This window comes from Geospiza fortis, unplaced genomic scaffold (assembly GCF_000277835.1).
Source record: "Geospiza fortis unplaced genomic scaffold, GeoFor_1.0 scaffold40, whole genome shotgun sequence".
Classification (NCBI taxonomy): Eukaryota; Metazoa; Chordata; class Aves; order Passeriformes; family Thraupidae; genus Geospiza; species Geospiza fortis.
Genome location: NW_005054297.1, coordinates 9,090,554 through 9,098,719, shown reverse-complemented (window position 1 = coordinate 9,098,719; position 8,166 = coordinate 9,090,554).

Sequence of the window (8,166 nt, the reverse complement as noted above, 5' to 3'; positions counted from 1 at the left end):
TCACAGAAGCTGCTTTGCTTTGGAGATTACAGGCTTAGGTCTTAAACTCCTAGGGTAATAAACACATTAAAAAATAACCCAGCAGCAACAAGAGAGCCCCTCCCCCAGAGGCAGTTTGTTATCTGAGGGTGTCATCCTGTTCCTGTTGGAATCGATGATCAAATTCCTCCCTGGGGATATATTTGGGTACTTGACTATCAGCCATTAAAAGATTAGTAAAATGAGGCAATAAAATATCTGCCAAAATTTTTGTGAGTTTTCTTTTTAGAATAAAATTTCTTCCATTCTGATAAGATGCAGCAGGGTAATACTTCACAATTGTTCGTGTTTCTTCACTTACACAGACAGAACACGGTAGATCTGAGAGACAGAAAGTCCTTAAAACTTATAATTAAGAAGATATGCCCAGGGTAAGATTATATTGAAATCAGCCTGATTTTTGTGAAGGGCCTGGGTATGAGACCTGTTTAATTTTTAAACCTTCTTCAGTAACAGCAATGGCTGCATATCCAGGCTAATTGCCTGAAGTTTTTAATCTTTTTGCAAAAGATGGTTGGAGAGAGCTGGAAAAAGCTCTTTCAGTACAGTCAGAAAATAGGAAAAATGGTGAAATGAATTAAGGCAAGGGAACGAGTTTGATATTTTCTTTGTGGAATATGCAGTACATCTTTTCACAATTCCATTTAACCTCCAGTGAGACTCATAACTGGTTTTTTTTTTGCTTCCAAATTAGGCCATTTTGGTATCCAGTGAGAACATTAGACTGGATGTCCAGAGGCTTGGTAAACTAACATAGTTGACATCTCGTGAGTGCTTGCTTTCAAACGTTGCTTGCTTTTAAATGTTCCTCCTATCTTTAAAAAATGCAGCCACAATCTGGTCTCAGACCAGTGCCTTGCCTATCTATGTAACAGTGAGGACTGGAAACAGGACTGGGAAGTTGGGGGGCCATGATGTACATAATTCCAGACTGGAAACTTCAGTGAATCTTGCAAACCTCCAAAGGGAATAAAGAAATACAGGTATAGAAGATTTTTTTCACAGCTGATGTTTCAGAAGAACAAGCTTAGGAAATTTCTGACTGGTCTTGATTCTTATAATGATATTGTGTCCTGTGGAAACAAAATGCCTTAGTACAGTGGAAATTACATAATTGGAAATGAATAATCTATGCTATAACTACAGAATAAATCTTGGGATGATCAAAAATGACTGAAAAGACCTTAGGAGCCATGGCCATTGCCAGCAAATTTAATATGAGTTCCCAGTGGGTGCTAGAACAAGAATGCTATCTACAAAGATGGAAATGAAGGACTAACCAGGGGCCTGTAGAAGACCATCAATGGACCATCCCATGAAATATCTTCCAATAATTATGAAAAATGAAAGGTGATACAGAAGGCCACAATATAAATGGTCAGGGGCTGGTAAAATGCTTGATATTGCCTGCATGCTCGTTGTGCTTTGGTGATGAGAAGTCTTGAAGTTGACCTGAAAACACTCAAAGCAAGTCAACATGGAATGGTGTAGACAGACATGAGTGAGCTCTTTCTATACTCCAAGCTTGCTGGGTACAGGCTAACTCCAAACTGGGAATCATGAGTTTGGGACTGCACTGAGCTCAAACCAACAAACTTGGCCAGGAAGCAGAGCAGTAAGTTGTGGGTTCTGGGTAAAATTAACTACTTCTTTTGGAATGTTTAGTATATCTCAGATCACAGACAGCTTTTTGTAAATCTGCTTCTTGGGAATTGTGGAGATATGCCTTGAGAAATAGCCAAGAATCTGGAATGGAAGGGAGGAGCTGAATTTGGAACCATTCATGAGGAATGGTGGATACATGTCTAACTTGCATCCTTCTTTTCTGTTTGAAAGAGCCAGATCCTGGTATGAATTAAAGCTTCAAGACTGCTCATGCCCTTAGTTTCCTTAGGGAAGAGGACTGGCAGTGCCAACAATTTCTGGGCAGAAACTATGCTTGGTAATGAAGGAAATCTGTGAGAAAATATAAAATTTTTCAAGAACACCATTCCAATGGTTGATCTGCCTCAACAACAACAACAACAAAATCTTTTGGCTCTGCAGGGTCTTCAATGTTCTGTTCTTGTTTGAACAAAAGAAGGGTCAACCCTTCTAGATCAAACTCTCATGGAAAGTGGAAGAGTCATCATCTCTTGACACTTGCTGGATCATATGCTGCTGGTTTTCCAGAAGACGTGCTTCACCAAAATGCACAGGACTGTGTTAGTACAGAGCCAGCGACCACAGTGGACCTCACAGCTCACAAAGGAAAGTACCTTAGTCCTCAGTGATGTTTTTCCTCTTGGCTGTTTGGCTCATCAGGACAGGGTGCTCAAGTGACAGACAATGGAGCTTGCAGATGTTCTGCTTATGTCTGTGTTGTGTGCATGTCCCACCTTTATGTTGCAAGATAGAATAGCTGGTGGGAGGGGAATACAGAAGAGGGAAAGTATATCATAACCTTCTGAGAGAATTTTTAGTCACTGCAGTAACTAAAAATTCCTGAAATTGGTAGCCCACAGCAGTGAACTGTTGCATGTTTTTTGCTGGGATCTCTCTGGAGGTGACACAAAGGGTTTGGGTAAATCCCTGCTGTCAGCTCTTTGCTTCTGAAACTCTCATTTCCTCCTTCTCTCACATACACTTATGTTCCTTTAATCATAGAACTTCCTACTTCTTTTTTAAGCAAAAGCTGACAATGGAAGTTTTTATCTTTTGTTGAGGCATGAGGTTTTTTAAAAGGGGAAACAAGAATTTACTGTACTTGCAACATAAACTCAGCAAATAATAATTAACGCAGATCCACTCAAATGTCCAAATATATGTTCTTTAATTTGTCCACAATTTTAAGTCCCTGTTGCCTTAATTTGTATCTATTTAGTCATGTTTTTTAAACATTAGCCCCAATTAAAATAGTATTGCTTTATGGAACTGAGATGCTGGAACAAATAAGGAGAGAATCTGAAATGCTGGGTTTTTGTTGTTTTTTTCCCCCCCCCTTTCTTTTAAACAATTGCTAATAATTTTGGATGCCTAAAGATGTTCTGTTCAGCTGTTTATGCCTGCTGGATTTAGGCTAAAACTGACTTATTTTTCCTACCCTATATGGAACTTGGCTGCTACCAGAGTATGGGTAATGGCTTGCATGGCACCTTTCATGCCAGCCAGTGTATCTAAGGCAGCATGCAGTAACACTGAAGTCAGCAGTTATATATGACTCCATCACCCTATCCTGTTAAATCCTGCAGGAGATAGTTGGGCCACCTGGAGTTTCTGCAGCTACAATTTCTGTACAGGCACAGTAAAACACCTACATGTGTCCTGTCTCACCATCCTTTTTCTTGTTTTCCTGCAAAGTCAGTGCATTAAAGCAATCTTTCTACTCCTTTGAGATAGGTTAGGAGTTTAATGAAGGTTAAGGTCAGAAACATGACAGTCAAACAATAAACCCCACATTTGTGAGCAAATAACTTTCTCATTAAATGTCAGGTAAGGTGTCAGGTATCACCAAAAAATGGTTCCAGCAGGGGCTGCATAATAATAGATCAGCATCATGGACTGCCTTTGTGTAAGCTCCAGCAAATTACATGTTCTAAGTGTCTGTGGCTGAACTGCTACTTAAATTATTTGATTTCTAGGTACTATGGAAGTTTGTTCTCAGCATGATGAAGATGTCAGTGCATCCCTGAGATATGCCAGAAGCTCTTGGAAGATATTTTTGTATTAACAAATCTTCTTTTATTTTCCATTCTAGCAGGTCATTCTGACCAGATGACTATGTTATGTAATCAGGTCTTACTTGACTTTCTCCACTGCTTGAAAAGAACAGAACACTTTATCAGAAAAACCCTGCTGACACTGAAGCCTGACTTTATGAGCTCCATCAGGGACTGAAAAAAAACCTGAAGGTTTTCTGAGGCTTATCCCAATTATTTCATTCTGCTCAGATTTGTATTTCCTCTCAGTTTGATGGGTATTTGCACTCACATCTCTTTATGGTATGTCCAACATCTTACTGCAGGTCTTGAAAATGTCATGGCTTTATCCTGTCTGGCCCTACATGCCTTCTTAACAGCCCATCTCTTTCCATTTTTAATGGAAAAGCATCTTGGTTTTTCCTTCCCTCAAAAATGAGCATAATGGCTGTTAACAACTTGCTGGACGCTTTTCCTGCATAAAATGAGCTTCAAAGGCTCTAGAACAATTCTGTACTTACATACTAATTACATTGCGATTTTACCATTTGCAAGGTTCACTGCCCCTCTGTATCTGCCTGTTACCTCAGTCTCTAACCACTGAAACCACCATTTAAGATTCCTTATCAAAAAATACCAGAGACAATTGGTGTATCAGGCCATTAAACACTAAACAACAACCGCATTTCAGGTTTTGTTTGTTTTGCAGTCAGACTTTTTGTGATATGCCCTAAGAGAAAACTGTGAATAATGAGCTGGGAAGATATACATGTACCACTAATCCCACCAAGAATCCATGACTTCATGAGCTCAAAGTCCCAGCCAGCAGCTGACTCTTGAAGCTACTCAGCTTACCTTAACCAGTACATGGAAGAAATGCTCTTTAAGACAGCCATTGCCTTGGCAATTTCAAATCTGCAACATTACAAGAAGTGTCACTATCTACAGAGCCAACAACATCCTATGCATCAAATGCTGGAAACACAGAAAAAAGAGATTGTATATAGGAGTGTTATTAGTATTCACTCATCCTGTAACAAATTATGAAAAAGAAATCTGAGAAAACTGAACTTGAAATTTTCTAATGCTGGTGAAACAAGCAAGCTGCTCCTCCTTTTCCCTCTTCTGCTTCCAAAAGAAATAGGGTAATAGAATGAACCAAATTGTAGCAAGACTTTTTTCGAGGACCATCTTGATTAGAATGACTTGTACATAACTACTGAGAAATGGAAACTCACTGCCTCACTAGTAACAGAGGACCAGACAGATACAAAATATAATTATCATATTCTGCTTCTACCTAGAAAATGAAAAATGTATTTCTATCTCCTTTGCAGACAAAGAGTCTAGTATGAAATGTTAACAAAAGGAAAGGTATTACAGAAGAGTGCTAGAGAATGACAGAAACAAATAGGCATTTGGTTGAACCTAGGATCAATGGCTATTGTCAGAACATTTTTGTCAGTTGTTCCTAATCAAAAAAGGAATGTAATGACATTTTTCTAAAATGTCTTTGGTTCTGAAATGATGCATGAGAAAAGTCAGGGATGGGGAGCTAGTACAAGCTTCTCCAGAAGCCCTGTTTTAATCATCTCTGTTCTCTCTGCAAGAGGAGTTTCATCACCTTTCTGCATCTATAGCCCCAATGCTTTTCTAGCACCATGAAAATATATGATACAATTAGACAGAAGGAAAAGTGCATTTATACAAAAGAATAACTAGAGTCTTATACATAATGAAGTCCTTGATTTGCTTTGGGTTATGCTGAAAAGGCCTACTTTGAGGCACAGAAAGTTCTTGCAGCCTCAGGTTTGTGTAGATGAAAAGAACATTTTATGGCAGCTACATGAGCAAATGAGTGCCTAGTGATCCACCCTGACTTAGGTTATATAAAACTTAGTGGGTCTAAGCTCCACATGTGCCTTCTGAAGACAGTGCCTGGATTGCTGTCCCCATGGCTGGCCTGGCTGCCAGAGTTCTCCTCCCTCCCACACACGTGCTGTAGCAAAGCTCTGTTGAAGAAAAATTGCTTCATGTCACAGGGTGTGACACCATATAAATGCTGTGCAATGATCTAAGGTGCCTCAGGCAACCATGGCATTCATCCAGCTGTAGTCAAAATGTATTCATTTCAGGCATTTTTTCTGGTGTCATCAACACCAAAATTGTGTTTGTAATACGGTGCAGTGTCTGATGTGGAAAAGAATGTGAACATAGCATTTTGAAATGGATGGAGACTAGTAAAGGGCTGTGTTACACAGAGCAACCATTGTGCTGGAGGTGCCTAAGCAGGCTCTAAGAGAACAGGCTGGCTTGTTCAGGGAAGAGCAGTGGCATGCACAGACACCTCAACAAGCCCTGACCAGCCCAGCCCCAGAAACAGCAGCAGTGCAGATATGAAACCTGAGCTGTGTGCTGGGGAGCAGCAAGGGCAGGGCTGCTCTGAAGGGGACACTGAGCCAGGGCTGAGGGTGACAGGCAGGCAAAGGGAACAAACTGACAAGGAGCATGTCCCACAGTACTCAAAAAACACTAGCAAGGCAGGTCAACAGTTCAGATGACCAGTCAAGGCTGAGTTCAAGCAGAAAAGCCAAGCCCATAGGTCAGGATCAAAAAGGGTACATAGCCAGATGCAGGTGTGGCTGCAACATAGCTCAGGCAAGGACCAAGCACAGGAAATGCAGTTTAAATGCATCTCCTAAAGCATGGTGGCAGTGTGGGAAGCAGCTGGCTTCTTCCAGCTTCCTGTTGAATGGTTGCAAGGCCAGCAGGCATTGAGGCCCAAAGCTGAAATGCCTCTAAGATAGATGTCTGCATTATCTAATTAAGCAGCCAAACCTCCAGCAGAGAGGGGAATGCAGTGAGGGCACTGATAATATCCCACCTGACTTGGCTACAAAGTGGTATGCTCTGCCATTCTGACATACCAGGCTGTTTTATTACAGTGGAATTGCAGCACCTATTGTAGTAGGCTTGAAGTAAAAAAACTGGATTCAGTTCCTAGCTCCACTGAATGATGGAATAAGATCCCAAAGGAGAAAAAGCAGCAGCTTTGTTGCCTTCTTTGCCATGCAGAGACTACCGTCCTTCATTCAGAGTCCTACTAGCTGCAATTCTGTGACTTAGTCCTAAATAATGCAATTCCTATCAGATTATTATGTTTGAAAAGTTTCCAATAATATTGATTGACTGCTATACTAGAGTCCTGGCTGCTCAGGATTGCTGGCATTGTCCCCACTCCAGCATGTGTCAAGCAAGAGCTGGTGTGTGCTGGGTACCTGCAAAAGAGGTACTGGCAAGGACACAACATGTTTTAGTGGGACTGAGAGCTACTTTTGGGAGGGAGGGATAGCTGCCAGTAAAGGACAAGGTTCCAGTGGCTGCATTTCCCATTTTACATTGTTTTGGCAGAGCATTGCCTGACATACCAAGTACACGTTACAGACCTTCTGGAACAATCTTTCAGAAAACCAGTAAGACAGTTTGACATGACTTAGAAGATCTGGATTCCACTGGATGCCAGCAACCAGTGAGAAATTGAAATATTTGGTGCAAATCATTGCCCTTTTTTGTGACTCAGTTCTCACTCAAACAAGAGAACTTGTGCCTTTATGAAAGTGCTTTGATCTTCCCACGATAGGCACTGTATTATTTATCCAATTCTGTATTAAATAATGATCTCTGGAAATAGACACCAGGACAAGAAGAAGTACATCAGGCAGATGCACGGGGAGTCCCAGGTACCTACCTCAATAACTCGTTGGAAGAAAACCAAACCACAACTGGTGACCACGACACACCGCAGCCAGTCCTCTGTCCATGCAGCGCCGTTCACTGCAAAGGTTTCAGAGATCCTGCCTTTTTCTCGTTGCACATGCCAACATCAGTTCTATTTCAGGCTAATCTCTCTCTGGACTACTGCATCCATGTAATTCACTAGCACACTTACACTGACTGCACCCCTTGCTGCCTTTGTCATGCATGTTTGGAAGCCTAAGTTGCACATACCAATGAACTTTTCTCTTTTCTTTTCTTTTCTTCTTTTCTCTTTTCTTTTTCTTTTCTTTTCTTTTCTTTTCTTTTCTTTTCTTTTCTTTTCTTTTCTTTTCTTTTCTTTTCTTTTCTTTTCTTTTCTTTTCTTTTCTTTTCTTTTCTTTTCTTTTCTTTTCTTTTCTTTTCTTTTCTTTTCTTTTCTTTTCTTTTCTTTTCTTTTCTTTTCTTTTCTTTTTCTTTTTCTTTTTCTTTCCCTTCCTCCCCTTCCTCCCCTTCCTCCCCTTCCCTTCCTTCCCTTCCTTCCCTTCCTTCCCTTCCTTCCCTTCCTTCCCTTCCTTCCCTTCCTTCCCTTCCTTCCCTTCCTTCCCTTCCTTCCCTTCCTTCCCTTCCTTCCCTTCCTTCCCTTCCTTCCCTTCCTTCCCTTCCTTCCCTTCCTTCCCTTCCTTCCCTTCCTTCC